The sequence below is a fragment of the Silurus meridionalis genome, chromosome 5 (genome assembly GCF_014805685.1).
Source record: "Silurus meridionalis isolate SWU-2019-XX chromosome 5, ASM1480568v1, whole genome shotgun sequence".
NCBI lineage: Eukaryota > Metazoa > Chordata > Actinopteri > Siluriformes > Siluridae > Silurus > Silurus meridionalis.
In genome coordinates this window covers 1,797,894-1,813,703 of record NC_060888.1, presented here as the reverse complement: position 1 = coordinate 1,813,703, position 15,810 = coordinate 1,797,894, and the positions used below count along the sequence as shown (strand labels likewise).

General features: G+C 37.6%; 1 long non-coding RNA gene across 1 annotated transcript; it reads right to left on the bottom strand.

The window, feature by feature from the left end:
* Nucleotides 1-3,366: 3,366 nt before the first annotated feature.
* Nucleotides 3,367-15,566, bottom strand: LOC124386314. Its single transcript, XR_006925900.1, has 3 exons — nucleotides 15,483-15,566; nucleotides 15,184-15,300; nucleotides 3,367-3,459 (listed from the first exon to the last, which is right to left on the bottom strand). It is a non-coding gene; the product is annotated as an uncharacterized LOC124386314 (long non-coding RNA).
* Nucleotides 15,567-15,810: the final 244 nt, after the last annotated feature.

Below are 15,810 nucleotides of genomic sequence, written 5' to 3'. Positions count from 1 at the left end.
ATTCATTGTCTACATTATATTTTTTAGGATGCGCTCTCCACTCTGTGCTGCTGTAACACATGAAATTCCCTCTGGAGTGAATAAAATGATCTGCCCAACAATCTATTTTGAAACAGAAAAAAATTGTTTATATCCCAAATTGTGGTGTGTGTGTGTGTGTGTGTGTGTGTGTGTGTGTGTGTGTGTGTGTGTGTGTGTGTGTGTGTGTGTGTGTGTGTAAGAGATAGAATTCGAGTAATGAAGATGGTGTTAATTGGCCCGGGTACATCGGGGAGGAAAATAAAATGAGACGGGAGGACTGAAGACGAGGGAGGGCGAAATGAGCAATAAAGTTAAGTGTTTAGTTTTAAATGAGGCCAGCAGCCTTCACCCAGTACAGCCACTTAATGAGGACATGCTAAAATTACACACACACACACACACACACACACACACACACACACACACACACACAGAGCCCAGTCCCAACTAGAAAATCCATTCACTCCATAACTGATTGCTAATAACAATAATAATAATGGTATAATTATGTGTGTCCCTGCAGGAACGCCATCAGTAAAGTACTTCATAAAGGTTGTGAGGTTTCTCCACACACTCGATGAGCATTTCACACTTTGCCAAGACAACTACATATCACGAACTCTGTCAAGACCGATTTTTCAGTACCTTCAGTACCCGGGACCTTTTCAACCCGCAAATGATTTCACGAGTGAATTGTTCCAAATAGTTTTATTTTTTTTCCTGACAGTTTATTAGCATGTAATGTGTATTAGCCAATTCGTAATTATTGACACTTTTTGAAAGAACTAACAAAAATTCAAAAATGTCAATAATTGTGAAAAAAATATATATATAAATATTAATAATAAATAAATACATACAAATGTAAATAAAAAAAATTTATAAATAAAATAAATATATTGATTTAATCATGCTATGTATTTAAGTACATTTACACAGAGTTTTTATATAATATAATATAAATATAATAATTGTATATAATGTTTTATGTCCATTTGCTACACAGTGCTTTGGAACCCCTCTGGACCAATCAGAAACAAGAAACAGCCCTTTGTTGTATTTTTTCAGGATTATGGTTTTAAACTACTATATATGTGATTTAATTAAAATAATCTTCACTTACATAGTTTATCTGCTTATTATGTGACATCATTCAAATAATTTTCTTTCAATCTGCAGAATATTGCAGTGTAAATAACAATTTCTGTTTAATTTTCCATTAAGTGTGATAAGTTTTGATCAGAGCTCTTATGAGGCCCATAATTCTCTCCTTATTAAAAATAAATAATTAAGAGTGTATGGATCTGTGTGAGGTTGTGATGCGGAGAAAGCCCATCTGGAGAATCATGTAAAAATGTCTTGGATGAGCTCTACGATGCACAGAGACATCTACTGTTAAGATGAGAAAAAAGAAAGAAAAGAAAACATCCTTTTAGCACTGTTTAATGCCCGTGTCTATCAGGTGAGGTTGAGTAAGCTTCAATGTGACACTTAAACCTTCTGCTTATCTCTAGTGATGAGCAAATAAACCAAAAGACGATGTGAAATGACTTGATTGTGAAAATTCCTCAGTTCCTGAATAAGTCCTAAAAACATTTCTGAAATATGAGTTTGTAAAAATGCCCCTGATTCCTTGAAAACTATTTAAAATTCCCCGGATGTGTAAGAATGTTCCTGATTTACTGAAAGTTTTTTAGGAATGAAATTCATGTAGAATTTGTGTTATGTGAAAAAATGTATATGGTTCTGTGAAGCTTCCAGAGCACCTGATGATGATATTATTATTATTATTATTATTATTATTATTATTATTATTATTATTATTATTATTATTATTTAAAAGATTATTATTATTATAATAGAATTACTGGAAGTAGTCCATGGTTCCTAGAATTGTTGCATGGTCCCGAATATAAATTAATTAATTAATATATGAATTTATTTATTAACATATTTATTTATTTCATTCATTCATTCATTAAATTCATTAAAAAAAGTCCTGAACAAGCTCCTTAGTTACTGACCAATGTAATCATTCCAGAAAAAGCTGAATAAAACATTCCAGACAATGATTCCTGTCTTTGCATTTCTAAAAAATGCCCTTTGCTTCCTGAAACCTGTTCCTTGGTTCTTGAAAGGTTTCCCCATGTTCTTGAAGGATTCAAGTGTTTCAAAGGTTCCTTAAAAGTTTCCAGATTTTTGGGTTCTGAAAAAGACTGTGGTTTGTCCCTAAAACCTTTGAGTTTCTTGTAAATGTTTCATAGGAAAGGTTCTGTTAAATTCCTATGTTTTTCAGAAGAATATACCTCGTCTTAATGAAAACGTTTTGTAAACTCTTGGTTATGGAATTAAAGAAGATCTTAAGCTTTTCAACAACAAACAAAAACATTCAGTTTCCTGATAAAATGTTTGGTTCCTATAAAGACAAACCCGGGATGCAGTAAAAGCTTCCTGAGTTCCTCGCGTTTCCCTCTGGTCGTGTATAACGCAATAACGTTATTAGTTTCGATGTCAGTCGCCCCCAAGTGTGTGATCTAATGTGTATTATAGCGTGAGACGGAGAGAGCCATTAGCATGAACTCCGCTCATTTAATTCTGTAAACTAGCACACTGTTCTCCGTCACTGAGCGAGCTCACGAGGAGAAGAGTGTAAAGGAGAGGAAGAGAGAAGCAGAGGAGCATAAAAGAGGAGAGGAGAGAGGTTCATGGAGGAGAGCAGCATAAAATAGAGGAAGAGTGGAGAAGAGGCTAGAGGCAAGGAAGACAGGAGCCTAGAGGAGAGGAAACAAGGATTGTGGAGGAGAAAAGGAGAGCAGGAATGAAGGAGAGGAGGACAAAACATGGAAGAGAAGTGGATAAGAGGAACTGTGCATAGAGGAGAAGAGACGTGGAGGAGACAGGTGTAGAGGATAAATCAAAGAGGAGCATGGAGGAGTATAGAGAGGAGGAGCATAGATAAGAGCAGTGTGGAGAAGAGCAGCATGAAGGAGAGGTGGAAGGAGCTTGGAGAGGAGTGTGAAGAGATATAGAGGAAATGAGCATGGAGAAGAAGAAGAGGAAAATATAGAGAAGACGAAAAGTGTAGTATAGAGGAGATAAGAAATGGAAGAGAGGAGGAGCAGAGCAAAGAGGAGAGGAGGAGAAGAGTAGTGAAGGAGAGGAGGAGAACAGCATTAAAAGTGAAGAAGAAGACCAGAGGATTACAGAGGGGAGGAAGAGAAGAGGAGTGAAGGAAAGGAGGAAAACAGCATTGAGAAGTGAAGAAGTAAAGGAGAGGAGGAGAGTAGAAATAAAGGAGAGGAGGAGTGGAGGAGTGGAGAAAGGAGGAGAGGAGCACTGGCTATGTGATTAGCGACATGTACTTTATTTCAGCTGGAGTACAAAAGAAGAGACTTGGTTCTTTGTCATCTGTCGCTCCTCAGGCGTGCTTTTATAACCCTGGAATTGGAAGAGAAAAGACAGAGAGATAGAAAGACAAAGATAGAGAGAGGGAAAAAAAGAGAAGAATGGAGAGAGGGAAAAGGAAAGAGATATCAGTACTGAATTACAATGCCAAATTATTCTCAATGACTAATTAGTGGTCATTAAAAGCTCTCGTCCAAGGACGATCCTGCGACATGTCTGTGGCTGCATTCAAAACAAAGGCGTAATTAAAGACTGTCTCCCAGTTGGGTGCTACATTCTGTGTGTGTGTGTGTGTGTGTGTGTGTGTGTGTGTGTGTGTGTGTGTGTGGGTATGTGTAAAAGAGAGAGAGCACTGTTGCGAATCGGCTGCGCAGGAGTGACATTTTAAAAGGCAGGTTTTTTAAGTGTTAGCACCAAGTAGATGTTCAAGGATGTTGTAGATGTTGTTTAACGTCAAGCGAGTAAAAAAAAAATCCACATCCACCATTAACCACAGCGAGAAGCCCAGATTCTAAAAATGAATAAATAAGTGTTTTTAAGTACAATAAAAACATAATAAAACCAGATCACAAGTTCAGATCCAGACGATTTGTAGCTGACGATAACATTTTAAGGGTTAGGGGCCTCGCTTAAGGGCCCAACAATGACATCTTGGCTCTGCAAGAAATCCAACCTCTTAAAGATATATAGACACGTTTGTCTCATAATTCAAGTGCAGGCAAAATTTCCTGCTCCCGCAACTAAAGATGTCTGATAGAATTGTGTGCCTCCAAGTTTGAGTAGCAGTTTAGAGAAGAACCACAAACTGGAGAAGTCATGGAGTATGTAGAAGAGGGCAGACAGCACTTGATGCAGTTGTTTTGCTTTGACGTGTCTCAGAGATGGCGCAACTTTTATTAACACTTAAGTAAAAATGTTCAAGCCAACCACACACACACTCACACACTCACACACACACACACACACACACACACACACACACACACACTCCTGCACTCACACACATAAAAAAGCACCTGCTATTATTGGCATCTCCTCCAGAGAGTGTCCAGTAACCCTGAGACAGACGAGTGAGTTCTCAGGAGAGGGGCGGAGAGGAAGATAACGCAGGGAGAGTAGAAATGTAGAGGAGAGTGAAAGGTTATCAGTGAAAAGAGGGAGAGGTGACCCAGAGGAAGGCACAAAATAACAGTAGAAGCGTAAAGAAGGAGGACAAGGAGGAGGAGAGTCTGGTTTTGAAAAGCCTCTCAAAGGGCACAAAGTAAGTGAAGTACACTGCAAAAGCAGGTCTGGGACCAAAAAAAAAAATAATCATGTTCAATATTAACACTAAAACTTCCTGTTTGATGCATCACTTCCTGTTCCAGCTCTGGCAAGGCCACGCCCAGAGCTTTTTAAATTCTGGATTCTGATTGGTTGTAAAATATTGAATGGTTTCTTACGTTTACATACATGGGGATGTTTTTACAAGAAGCATGGAAGGAGTCTCCAGTGTCACTGAGTCTAGTGTCAGACAGCGAGGGTGATAATCCCCCTTCATATAATCAGATATGGACAAATTGCCCCCCTACATGGTATTTTCTTAAATATGCCCCGCCCCACTAATATACAAGTTGAAATCAAAAAGTTTGGAGACTCACAAGAAAGTACTTTATTTATCTATGTTTTCAAACTATTACTTTCAAAATATTCCCATTGCACAGCAATACAGCGCCCCCAGTGTTCTTCTGAGAACGTGTCCTTTTCAAAGTGTGTCCAGCATCTTCTGCGATTCACGCCTGAGCTCCGCATTGGAGTCAAAACGGCAACCTTGAGCTGGACCTTCATCTTGAAGGTCTTCCTGATCTCTCATTGTCTTCCGCCGCTTAAAAAACGACTCTTTGCAGCATCGCAGTATATCAAACGTACGTCACGTCACACATCATCTCTGTGGAATATCTGCCCAGTTTCATGCAGAATTTCACATTTGCTCTTTGTTCTAACTTGCTGCCGTGATGAAATCACAGCTGTGGGAACACACGTGGGTCAGAACAGCACCAGTTACACCATTAGACTCTTTTTGATACCGCATCATAGCTACATTTGAATCTTTCTTAGTTATTTTACAATTGAAACGCCAAAACACAGACAGTAATAGTTCCTGTAACCTTTTGTCTGGTTTATTTCACCATCACTTCCGCTGAGGAATTTCAGACGGCGAATTTACTCGTTATTGGTTTTTCAGGTGAAGCGGTCGACACGGCTCTCGGAAATCACCACCAAATTCTCCAATAAAAGCGGGAAAAAATCACGGCACTTTCGTCTGAACCGAACTGCTGCCTGCATCATCCTTCTCTCTCTTTCTCTCTCTCTCTTTTAATCATGTTTGTTCGCAGCACAGAGCAAAGGCAGGGCTTCGTTTGAGCCATGGAAGCTTAATTAGCAGAAACCTAACACACACACATTAATACACACACACACACACACACACACACACACACACTGCAGAACCTGACTGATGATCAAACACTCAGCTTACAGTTCAAATATCCTGTTCATTTAGTCAGAAGAACAAATTAGCTTTCAGGTTTTTGCCCACACCGCACGCCTGCGAGCGCAACGCGAAACCCTTAATTGAAATCGAGCTCCGAATCGAGAACGTCATCCTCGTTAAAAAAAGCACCTGGTGTCATGTTAATGAAGAAAACGAACCAATCAGACGCGACGGCGATGTAGGAGGGGCTTAAACGCGGCCCGTGTAATGAACTTAGCCGATCGTGATAACCGGGGGGCGCTAACCTGATACGAGTGTGTGAGTGTGTGTGTGTGTGTGTGTGTGTGTGTGTGTGTGTGTGTGTGTGATAGCCAAAGGGAGTCAGATTGAATTAGAGTTACTCACATAGACACAAATAACCGCGCTCTCATTGCTCTGACTCTCAGCCAGCCCAGATTAGGTCAACTAATTGGCACACTAACACGGTTTAAATAGCGCAAATTAATGCTTGACCAAATTAGCGAGGATGATTTTAAAAAAGATCCAATTTGATTTTTTTTCTTTCTCTCTCCCTCTGTGAATCTGTCCTTCCAGTTCATCTCTTTCTATAAAAAAATCATTACAGAGAGATCGCACCTTTTATGCATTTAAAACACGACTCCAAGTGCTTCACGGAGATAAAAAATGAAACAGAAATTGGCAATAAAATTGAGATAACAGGGACGTTTTTATTGCATGAAACTATAAACAACTAAAAAAAACATATGTTGTAACTCTTCAATTAATAAATATTTGCTGTGGTGAGAAATGAAACAGTTCATAATGTGCTATGAATCTGAGATATTTCACAGCTGAATAAACCCTGGACTCGTGATGCTCTCGTTATAATGAAGCTGTTGGATTGAACTCCTTGTGCTGTTTCTCATGCTGTTTCTCATTTGAACTTCATCCCACCAACCTGCAGTTGATTCTTTTCCGAAAGCAGGACACCTTGCATGGATTTTTTTTTCTGTACATACACATCTATTGTTATACCACTTTTTTAAACAATATATTTAATTCATATTGTAAATTATTTATCTTTATATTTTTGCGCTGTGGCATTTTTCTTTTTCTCTTTTTCTTTATTTTTTGGCAGTTAAAATATATATTTATTTAATGAACAAATGTTTATATTAAGTGTTATTAAAATGTTTGCATTTCTATAATATTAACATTTATATTTATATTACCAGAAAAAAAAATTATTTCAGGTCATTTTAATTAATATTAGCTAATTAAATTTCATGGACAGTAAAAAAATATTTGTATTTTTTTAGGACGAAAAAAAATTATATAAATAATTTTAACTATAAAAATATATATTTTAAACCTTGATAGTAGATTAATGTTAAACATGTCTAAATAGGTTTAAAATAAAATAAATGAATTTACATTAAAAAAAACTAAGGATTTTTTTTTTTTTTTATTTAACATTTATATAAGATTTTAGTAAATTGTTCGCATATTAAACTATAACAATTTTACAATATTTGTATATTACCAGAAAATATCATTTAATTTCATAATATCTTGTGTATATTTAATAGAATTGTAAAATAATAAGTAGAGAATTTTTTTCAGTGATGATGTAATGCTCATGTGAAACCGAAATCAGTCTAAATTGAACGTGACACTTTTTCTGTGCTGCTGCTGCTATTATTTTAGTTCACGGCCTCGTTCACCACTCAATTATCAACCCACTTGAAAATGATGTTGATGACACGTTTGCAATTTGATCCTCAGTTCCAAATGTGCAGCCTCAAAAGTTTCCACAGAACGGAGACGACTGGGAAACTGGTGAATCTGTTTTCAGTCAATTATCAGGAGGTTTTTACAGGAACGTCACAGCGGATCAGTGCCTGATGACATCCTGAGGTTAGACTGAGCGTTAAATGCTAATTTGTCAATTCAAGCTGCCGTTCGCACTCAACAGAATGTTTATGATTTTCTCCTAATTAATGGAATAACACGTTATCAGCTTCCGAACGGGTTATAAACTGACAAGTGATGTATTAATCACATGATCACAGATTAAAAAAAGGAGGAAACGTGTCCGTTTGTTAGAATGAAAAAGATGTCTGTGTCTGTATCCTGAATCCTTATGAATCCAAAACTCTGAGACAACAGAACCCTAAAATCTGAAGTTTCTCAATGTTAGATCTGTGTCTATCTAGACTCTAATTACCTAACAAAGAACCATTAAAACTTTAGTTCCTGAAAACAGGGTTCCCTGTGAACAATCCTGAAAAAAGTATATAAATCTGTAGGACACTCTAAACATAGGTCTAGGATTCCTGTAACTCTAGAACCTTGATACATAGAACCCCCAAAAACATGTCCATAACACCATCAAAACATAGCCTTATAAATAAACAGATCTCTGTCAATTTAAAACCCTGATACCTGAACCTAGAACCCTAAAATCATAAGTTCCTAAATTTTAGATTTGTGTGTATCTAGAACTGTGGTAATTTTTATAATAGAACAAAAAAACAATAGAAACAAAAAACACACATTCCTGTGAATCTAGAACCCTGATACTTGAAACTAGAACCCTAAAATCATAGGTTCCTATATTTCACTCATTTGATACCTGAACATAGAACCTTGAAAACAGAAATCTGTAGAATACAAAAAAACAGGTCCATAAATTAACTAATTCCTGTGAATCTAGAACCATGATACATGAACGTAGAATCCTGAAAACATAAATCCATAACGCATTTAAAACAAACGTCCTTGAAAAATCTGAATGATGTGATTCTAGAACTCTGATACTTGAACCTAGAACCCTAAAGTCATAGGTTTATAAAAGTCAGATATGTGTGTATCTAAAACTTTAACATGGAGCCCTGAAAACATATTCCTGTGAACCCTGATACCTAAAACTAGGTCACTGAAAACACGGTTCCCTGTGAAAATAGAACCCTGAAAACAGAAATCCCTAAAATGCTAAAAACATGGGACTATAAAAAACAGATTCCTGTGAATCTAGAACCCTGATGCCTGTTCCCTGAAAACAGGATTCCCTGAAAACACAGGTCCCTGAAAGAACAGATTTCTGTGAACCTAGAACCCTGATACTTGAACATAGAAACCTAAAACATAAATCTTTAGCACCCTGACAGGTCTATGCAGGTCTATAAAAAATAAAGATCCGTTTGAATCTAGAACCGTAATACCTGACATTTATAACCCTGAAAACATAAGCCAATGCTAAAACAAGTTCCTGTGAATCTACAACCCTGAGACTTGAACATAGAACCCTAAAAGCATAGAACTCTGAGAACACAGACCCTTCATGACCCTTGTTCTCGTACAGTGGACACTTTACACACAAACACTGCGATATAAAAACGATTGAGTACCGAACCCTCATCAGAACATGTCTATGCATTCTAGAACTTTTTGAAATGTGTGACCCGAAGCGGTTCCAGGTGACGCTGCACACTGGGATTCAGAGCAGTCGTTAAATGTGTGATATTTGTTGTTTTGTGTGACGCTTCGCTCGTCCACGCTGGTAAAGCAGGAGCAATAAACACGCTGACACGCCCTGAAAGCAGATTTATTTCAGGTAATAAATAGCTGAACTATTCTCTTAGGTTAGCCATTCATCAGGCTCGGAGAACCCGAGTGTGTGTGTGTGTGTGTGTGTGTGTGTGTGTGTTCCACAGGCAGCGAGACAGCTAATAAAACCGCTCTAATAGGATGTCACGCCGGAGCCGCGGCCAGCCGCTTTGTCACTTTGCACTATCACGTTTTTCTTTCATCTCTCTGCGAGCCACAACAACGCTACGGATCATCTGAAAGAAGGACGCCGGATAAGTGAAGTCTGGATGGAGTGTGTGAGGTGTAAATCAACTCAGCTCATCTGCATAGTGTTTCTTTATTTATTTTTGTTGTTGTGTTCCGAGTCAGGTTTTTTTACGTTGCTTCATGATGACAAAAAATAGCACTGATGCTCATCGTAATGTGATTTTTTAAGGAGTCTTAGGTCTGCTCACGTGAAATTTTTATGTTCACGTTATTCAAATTTATATTATATGGATTCTATGCTAATTAAGACTGATGGACCAAACCAATGGAGCCCGTGATCCGATGTTTCTTCAGTTCTCCAGTATTATGTATTTTAGAAATCATTAATAATCTTAAATTCTGAAGCTAATAAAGAATGTACATGGCTCATAAATAGTTACCTCGTTTTTTTTTTAACAAGTCTTCGGCCCTAGTGCGTTTGTGAGCACGTAAAAGCACATAAATAAAAAATTTGAACTAGTTATCCTTGGAAACATTGTATTCTATATAAAAATTTGAACAAGCCACGCCCACAACCAACAACAACAGTAGTCATTGGCATCATAACTTTTTTGCTATTCAAAGTTTAAAATATGTAGACAGGCCACACTCAACAAGACAAGCTAGAACAAAGTAGTTATTATTTAATTATGTGAATTATTATTAATTTTAATTAATTTATTAAGTTATTAATTAGCTTAATTATGGTTTTATTATATATTTATTATTAGAAAATAGCAAATGTTCTGAGGATATGAGGATCATTAAGATAGATAGATAGAGTGAAAGAGCGAAAGAGTGAGAGATCCGTACACAGATGTGTATGTAATTAAATTGTAAAGTGAGTCTAATGAAGGTTTAAACACGAAGGTAGTAATTACAGTGATTCTGAGTCCACACTGACGTGAACTTCCACACAGACAACACATTTAATATACGATATGTAACACTGTATATTACACCCTAGTGCTCTCGCTTTCTGGATTCTGATCAGTCCAAACTGGTGCTGAATATTTTTACTTATTCGTAATGGTTTCCATAGTAACGGCTGGTTCACGTGTGTGGAGAGTCTTCTGTAAAGAGATGTCTTGAGTGTCAGAGGTCAAGATAATTGTACTTTTTTGTTTCCAGTTATAGATACAGGTAACATTTTAGAAGCTATACACAATATTTTTCCTAGTCTTTCTTTATTTCTCCTTCTTGAAGTAAATATATATCTATAAAAAAAAGACCTTGTTTGTCATGTTAGCATGAAACCATGCCTGTGTATCGTGAGGGCCCGATGGAAAACTCCAGCAGCATCACCATATCAACAACTGCTCCCCTGGTTTTATTCTCTCCATGTGGAGCATCTGGAATACAAGCCGTTACCATAGAAACAATAATAGAATTTCGAATCAGAATCCAGAAATCAACAATGGCGCTCATTTTATTAGCACAAATGTGTAGTTTTATAATCTTATAATTATTTCAAACCCCCCCCCCCCCAACAAAAAAAACTGAAGAATTCACTGACATGATAAAAATGTGTGTGTGTGTGTGTGTGTGTGTGTGTGTGTGTGTGTGTGTGTGTGTGTGTGTGTTAGAGAATGTACAGGTGCAGAGAAATGGCCAAAAACAAGATATTCAAGATCAAATCAGGTACAAATGTGGATGGGAATGCTTCGTGCAAATCAAGTAACCATGTTGATGACAAAATCGAACCCTACTGTGATAGTGTGTGTGTGTGTGTGTGTGTGTGTGTGTGTGTGTGTGTGTGTGTGTGTGTGTGTGTGTTTGTGTGTGTCTGTGTTAGTAAATGTGCAGAGAAATGACCAGGAACAGAAATCCAAGATCATTTCAGGTACAAAGGTGAATAATAATGCTTGGTGCAAATCAGGTACCCGGGTGGAAGACAAACTTTTACCTTACAGTGTGTGTGTGTGTGTGTGTGTGTGTGTGTGTGTGTGTGTGTGTGTGTGTGTGTGTTAATTGTTGCCTGGTTTATGTTGTGTGTAATTGTGAATGAGTAGTTTGCGATTGGTGTGTCAGGTGTGGAGCGATGTTCTGGCTCGTATTGCTGGCTAATGTGAACCAGTGAACAGATACTGGCAGGAGGAGAGCTTAGTGAAGCCAGGATCAGAACAAAAGAATAGGCAGACCCATCAGAACCTGCATCCCTCTCTTATGTACACACACACACACACACACACACTCAGAGTTTCCAATCTGCACTTGGCCCATGCGAAATTGCCTGCTAGGTTCTTCCAACTGTGGGGCTGCACAATTACTGTTTTCACTGGAAAGGTGATGCTCAGTTTTTTCTAATTTGTATCAGTCAACATGAACCTTCCTTATATGGAAAACCTTCACTTATTTCCAATTCAATAAATACATTTAACAAAACGATTATACATTTATCCCTACAATTATATCCCTAATGATTGCACCAGTGGCAACAGAGTAAAAGAGGAAACTGCTTAAAACCATATGAGGGAGAAACCTTTTATGAATCAACGCAGATGTATTGTGAGAACCTGATGAAAAACCTTAATAACAGCCTTGTGGATGAATGAATCTCACACAAATCTTCACCTAGTGGAACATCTTCCCAGAAGAGTGGAGGTTACCCATGTCATGGTAAAGTGTATATTTAAGATGTTCATGTGGAGCATCTAAACCTGAAATAGAGAACATTGTATTTGGCTCAGTGTAACTACTAGCACTGATTTTAGGTTTAAGATGTCATGAAGTCGAAACCCTATGATTAACAGAAAGAGGTATAAACAAGCAAGATCCTTCAAAGTGGATGTGAATTGCATTTTAACTAGTGGGTGCAAAGCGTCAAAGTACGCTCATCTGAATATCTGCTCAGAGTCTCAGTGATCAGTGCCTCAGTGTCTCAGTGCTTGCAGAGCACAAGCTCTTTCCATCACAACAGTTTCACTAATAACATCCTCGCTAGCTGATAATCATCAGCATGTCCAGAAACTCCGTCAAAGTTTTTAGTAGGTTATTGGTATCATAGGAATGCTAAAGTTCGTAAACTGATCACTGAACATGAAATAAATTCCAGATAGTTTTTATATCACATCGCCTGTGAAACGAAGTACAATAGACCTACAAAAAATTGTGTTTTATTGTGTGTATCTGAGCTTTCTTACGAATGTGCTAGTAATTAAAGCGCTGTATCTTTAGGCTTATATCCAATGGTATCGTTATCAATACTTCCCTGGTTCATTGTAGTTTACTGTAGTTAATAAATAATTGTTATGAGAGCTGAGTAGATTCAGGGATCATTCAATCATTCAACAAACCAAAACAAAAGAGTGACAAATGCATAGCAAAGAAACTCTAGGTTAGATTTAGCAAACTAATTAAGAACTAACACGAAACAGATAAACACAGTAAAGTAACAAGACTATAACTGCAAGGTGCCTGTTACCATGGCAACGGTGATGCAAATCTGTAGGATCATATGGCGATTTTTCTGAATTGTGAATTTAAAGTCGATTCCTAACTGGGGGTGTAAGAAAATATCAATACATTTGTTCGATGATATTGTATCAATTCTCAAAAACGCAGTATCAATATAAAAAATATAATAATCATTCAGGGTTCATTGCAGTTATTTTGTTTTGAGTTATACAGGTAGTGTTTGAGTTACGATGGTTCGACATATACATTTTTCGATCTTACGATGACTATCGATACAAAATTCAATAAACCTATTTAGATTTGTGTGCATTTTAATTTTCGCATGACGCATATTTTTTACTGTGTTTTTGGAGTTTCGAAGCCGAATTTCAGCTCCTGTCTCTCTTTCCTTTTTACCCGATACTGAAACAGAGCATGTCCGGCTCCACCCTCCAATCACGCGCTTTTGCACGTGCCAATTGCCGAATACATATATACTATAAAGTTTATACATTATGGGGCTGTAAATTGCTCTGTTTTACTAAATTATGTAATATATTTATTTTTAATTATTAACAAATTACAGTATACTACCCCTTACCGATCTCCATTCTTTCAGACTCTCAAGTAGGCTAGATCATGTCTCGATTTACGATCTTTTCATGTTCCAATGGTCTCTTTGTAACGCATCTCCATCGTAATTCGGGGGCTACCTTTATCCCGACCGCTAGATAGATACCAGTGTTCTAATCTCTGTACTAGGAAGTACTAGAGGAGCATGACACTAATGTTAACGTTTATATGCTTGGGACGCTGAAGAACTAGCAGCGTTGACTGACTTGCGTCGACGGCAATATGTTTTGTTTATGTGTGTTTTTTTTAGGCAGGAAAATGTTAAAATGGCATTAAAAAGCTCAGGAACCAACAGAGGTTCAGGAAGAACATAGACGCTGACCTGAGCTCAGGTTAAAACAGGGATTTCGTGAGGTCACAAGGAAGCTCCATATTACAGCTGAAGTTCAATCATTACACCATTAATGATGCAAATATTAATAATTCAAGTGACATTTATGAATCTCTGTCTACACTACAGAGCACACAGTCATTTCATCCTGGAGATTGGGTTATTCTGGGTATGTATATACTCTTAAAAATGTAGACAGCTTAAGGGTCCTTTGATTGTATCTCTGAGGAAACTTTGAAAGCTCCTCCAAAGATCTGCAACCAAAAGTATTCCTATCAAAAAGGGTTCAAAATTAGGAAGCTTCAATTATCCAATTTATCTTTGAAGAACCCTTAAAGAGCCCTTGAAGAACCAGTTTTTCTAAGGATTGTATAAAGAGGGTATATGAACACGGGATATATAATATAATTTCTAGTTCCTGGTGTAGAACCCTAAAAGTTTAAAGCCCTTATTTAACCAATGAACCCATAAAGAACCTTTTGTTCTATGAGTGTGAGTATTAAATCCATACTAAATACAAGTAAGTGTGTGATAAAATGGTACGGTCTGAATTTATTGGTCATTATTTTCCTCTTAATATCTTGAACAGGTCAGATATTTTCGCTATCTAGGAACTTGATATTTATTTCCGGGAAAGTGACATGAAAACTGAGGAAAGCAGACTTTACGACAGCTTACACGTGTTGGAATAAGCCTCCATAAATATTTATAGAGGTTTATATCATCAGTCATGAAGGATTTACGATGATGTCATGCAGCTCTATAAACTTAACCCTTCACTATAGCATTAGCATGAAAACTCTGATCTGTTTACATGTGACCTACAGCCGGGTCAGGTTGAAGAAGTAAGAAATGCCTGCTAAGGCTTGATCTTACCAAATTCAGAAGCAGGTACGTGTATGAAAAAATCTTACAAACCCTCAATTTAAGGTTCTTCATGCAGCTGCCTGTAACGCAGATCAATTTCATTTCCGTAGACAACAAGGTTTTACATGAGGACACGAAAAACGGGGGGCAAAACCGAACAGCAATTTAATCCAGCCTGCTTCTGAAATGTCGAGAGAAATAAAATCACACATACACACACCCTCACACACACACCACATCATCTCCATTCCTCGGTAAGTGGACAGCAGGGCTGCAGACTGGACCTTCTCCATATCTCTGTTCCACACACTTACAGGACTCCAGAATTGGTGAAAAACTGGAAAGGAAGAAAAAAATCCCAAACAGCTCCATTACCTGGACTGGTCTATATGTAAGAAAGAAAATGACCTGAAATTATGGCCTCCTTCCCCCTCTCTCTCTTTCTATCTTTTTCTCTCTCTTCCTCTGACACACACACACACACACACACACACACACGGCTGAAATGGCGTTTATCACCCTCGATTCATTCACGCTCTCGCTTCAGTTCTACTCCCGACGAGCGATCGAGTCTCTTTCCGCTGTCACGGCAGCCATTTCTTTCTGGGTTATCGTTTGATTTCATCAGCATGCGACTGTTCATCATGGAGCCCGAGATTGGACTTGACTATAGAGTTACAGCGCCCCCTTTAGAACAAACCAGGAAGTTTGTATAAACACACAAAAACCAAAGGAAAAGCATTTGCAAGACAAAAAAGTACTTTTATAATCAGCCCATTTAATGATCTTTTTTGTTACATCACTATTGACTCGATGCTTGGCAGGCTCTGAAGGTCATCTAAGGTCA